At 49.2% G+C, this 3,849-nt stretch overlaps 1 long non-coding RNA gene across 1 annotated transcript; it reads right to left on the reverse strand.

The window, feature by feature from the left end:
- Positions 1 to 327: 327 nt before the first annotated feature.
- On the reverse strand, positions 328 to 3,840 carry LOC107138158. The gene is made up of 2 exons (XR_001502978.2): positions 1,801 to 3,840; positions 328 to 1,156 (listed from the first exon to the last, which is right to left on the reverse strand). It is a non-coding gene; the product is annotated as an uncharacterized LOC107138158 (long non-coding RNA).
- Between the last annotated feature and the right edge of the window lie 9 nt (positions 3,841 to 3,849).

A 3,849-nucleotide genomic window follows, 5' to 3' on the forward strand; every position in this document is an offset into this window, starting at 1 on the left:
CAGCAGAGAAGCCTGATGCGTTCCAAATAATAATAGCTCCCATTTATTGAGCATCTTCTACAGATGTAGCAATTTACATACCTTATTACATTTCAGTCTTTCAGCAGGCTCATACCTTGCCACTGCTACCTACCTTCTGTATCAGTTAAAGCCAACATTAGCCCTGTAATAGATTAATCCCCAAATCTCAGTGGCTAAATATGACAGAGGTTTATTTCTGCTCTTACAAAGTCCAAATGATGGTTGAGGTGGGGTGAGGTAGGGAGGATCACAAGTTTGAGGCCAGCCTCAGCAGCTGAGCGACTGGTATATTTGGAAGAATAAATCTGAAAATTAGACTTTTGTTTATTGTGATCCTAAATAAGCAAAAGAACTATAAGTGAGCTCCCCGTCGTAGCTGGTGCACAGATGGAGGAACGGAGGGTCGCCACAGTCCCAGAGCCCCTTCTGTCCTTTCCTCACGACTGTTCCACTCATCCCCAGGCCCGACCGCTCTCCTGACTTTGGCTTCCATGACTTGGCTTTGTGTGGTTATGAGTTGGCCTTGGGGACTCACACAGCAGCGTCCCTCCCGGTGGCTGGCTTCTTTCGCTCAGCCTTCTGTTGGTGAGACCGTCCAGGGGGCTGCAGGGGGTTGCGGCTCATTGATGCCCGTTGGTGTTCCAGTCCCATGTGTGCACCTTATAGTTTGCTCACTACTGGGGATCGGGGCTTGTTTCCAACCTGGGGCTGCCACGAAAAGTGTGTTAGGAACAGGCGGCACATGTCCTTCGATGAACAAATGTAGGCATTCTGTTGAGGCTGTGCTAAGGAGCGGGGTTGCTGGGTCCCGGGGCACATGCGTGTTCAACTTCAACTTCTAAATGGTCTTCCAGGGGCTGTACCGATTTGCACTTTGCTGTGGACTGAATGCACTCCCCGACTCACCTGTTGGAACCCTAAACCCCAATGTGATGACATCCGGAGATCAGGTCTCAAGGGTAGAGTCTTCATAATGGGATTAGTGGCCTTATAAGCAGAGACACCTCAAGGTCACTTCCTCCCTCTCGGCTCTCCACCCTGGGAGGATACAATGGCTATCTGGCATCCAGAAGAGCATTCTCATCAGACACCAAGTCTGCTGTCACCTGCATCTTGAGCTCCCCAGCCTCTGGAACTGTGAGATACATGTTGTCTTTTAAGCTGTCCCGTCTCTGGCAAATTGTTAGAGCAGCCTGCACCATCCGAGACCCGCTGCCACCAGCAGGGGGCAGGTTCTCCAGTTACTCCACATTTTCATAACACCAGTTTTGTCTGGGCTTTTTAATTTGGCCATTTCACTCTTAAGAGGATACCAAGCGGGAGCAGTTCTTAGAAACTACTCTCTGCGGAATCACAGGTCCTGGAGGGCTAGCTGGGGCTGGGTGAGTGGCACCGAAAGAAAGCTGGGCTTGATTGGGTCTGGGGGATGCGGGCGACGGCTCTGGGCCTACCTCCTTCGTGGATGGGATGAGAGAGCATCCTTTTAAGATAGCCCACCTGTCCCTGGCATTTCTGCTGCTGTGTCTAAGCTAATGGCCCCATGAGATCACTTGAGACAGGAGGAAAATCCTTCTCGGAGGGAAAGGACAGAATGGAGCCTTGGATTCTTTACTGGCCCCAGGTGGGAAATCACTTTCTTCTGGCCCATAAAGCAGCCGTCTGTTCTGCTGTTTTACTACCAGCGTTCCTCAGCGGGCTGGGAGAAGCAGGCCCAGGTGGATATGTTGTGGGGGAAATTGATGCCCCCGGCTCTGGGAGAAATCCTCAGGATGCCTTTACCTGTCCCTCAGCACACCAGCCTGGTGCAGCCTCCCGAATCCAGTAAGCCCAAGGGGGTCGTCAAGCGTGCTGCTGTCAAGGGACAGGTGGCATCTCAGAATCTCTTCTCTCAGCCAGGATCAGAAACATACTACAACCAGAGATGGTGTTCAAAGCCTCGGAGGCCAATGTTGCTTGGGAAAGAGAAGAGTGTCCAGGCCCAGGTCCCAAGCCCGCGGGACGTGGGCGTCACAGACCCGAATTCTGGAACAGAGAGGAGTGTGGGAGAAGCCAGGAAGCACGGGAGGGGCGTGCAGGGACAGGAGCCTGGGGCCAGCTCTGTGCTACCTTATTGCATGAGGGGTCTGTGTTGGGCATGTTTCCCTGACATGGAACTTTCCGATCACAGCCTTCAGAGTCTTAGGCTGAGGAACACCAGCTGCCTATGAATGTGTCAGACACATTCCCCTGAGAACTACCTGCTTCGGGAAGAGACACCAGGGCAGGAAGCCCCGAACTTCCCTGAATCTGTCATACAAATGGGGTCTGAAAGGTGGTTGAAATCTGGTTCTGCAGATGCTATTGGTTCCCGAGTTCAAAGTGACCCCAGCCAAAGCCATCAGTGGGGGACCGAGCTGATGACCTTTCTCGGGACCACAATTTCCTCCACTGACAATTGGTGACTTCTGATCATATAAACTTTTTGGTGGAAAAAAGTTTCCAATATTTTTGAAATTAAATATGTAACTTTAGAATAGTTTTAGATTGGCAAAAAAAAAAAAAGATTTAATAGTTTTGGAGTTAAACTAAAAAATAGTTTTAGTTTTTTTTTTTCAAAATAATTTTTATATGGTTTTAGATTTTTAAAGACAGTACGAAGTCCTCAGGTATCCTGGCCCTAGATTCCCCTACTGTTAGCATCTTGTATTATTATTACACTTGTTACAACTAACGACTCCACAGTGATATATTATTTTAACCAGATTCTGTACTTTATTCAGATTTTATTGTTTTCTCCCTAATGTCCTTTTTGTTTTTCAGGGTCACATCTAGGACACCACATTAGATTTAGTTCTCATCTGTGTTGTGACAATTTCTCATTCTATCCTTGTTTTCTTTCTTTTTTGGTACCAGGGATTGAACTCAGGGGCACTCAACCACTGAGCCACATCCCCAGCCCCCTTCAAGTTATTCAAGACCTCACTAAATTGCTGAGGCTGGCTTTGAACTTGCAATCCTCCTGCCTCAGCCTCCCAAGCCGCTGGGATTACAGGTGTGAACCACCAAGCCTGGCTCCATCCTTGTTTTCGATGACCTTGGCAGTTTTGCAAACAGGCCAGGCAGTTTTATAGAATGTCACTTAATATGTGTTTGGTGTTTTTCATTAGGGACTTTGGAAAAGACTAGAGTGCCATTGTCATTTCATCACATCAAGGATACATACTGTTAGGGACTGGATGCTTGTGTCCCGCCCCACCCCACCCCCAATTAATCCCCAATGCCAGGGTATAAGGGGGCGGGGCCTGTGGAGGTGATTAGCTTAGGAGGGTGGAGCCCTCATGATGGGTTTCATGCTCTCATAAGCTGAGACTGCAGAGAGCTGGCGTCCTCCTCTCTCATCTCCCCCAGGAGAGGCTGCAGTGGGAAGCCAGCATCTGCAACCTGGAAGAGGGCCCTCACCAGAGCCTGACCCTAGCCTTCTAGCCTCCCAAACTGAGAAAAAGAGACATCTGTTGCTGTAGCCAGCCAGTCTATGGTGATTGCTATAGCAGCCAGCACTGACTAAGACAGACTACCAACATGACTTGTCTTTGAAGAGGCTGACCTTGACCACCTGGCTACGTGCCAGGTTTCTCTATGATAAATTTACTCTCCGCCTCCTATCACTCCACTCTGTGGAACAGGCCATTACCTAAGGGTGGGGAGTCAATGCTCTGCCTCTCCTTGAGGGGGATATTTGCACAAATTGTTAGAATTCTGATTGGGAGATTTGTCTTTGCCCGATTATTGGCAAAGCCGCCCCTTAATCTCAACAGGTTGGCTGGGCCACTTTCTCTACTTGGCTTTCCC

Source organism: Marmota marmota, unplaced genomic scaffold (genome assembly GCF_001458135.2).
Source record: "Marmota marmota marmota unplaced genomic scaffold, marMar, whole genome shotgun sequence".
In the NCBI taxonomy this organism is placed as follows: Eukaryota; Metazoa; Chordata; class Mammalia; order Rodentia; family Sciuridae; genus Marmota; species Marmota marmota.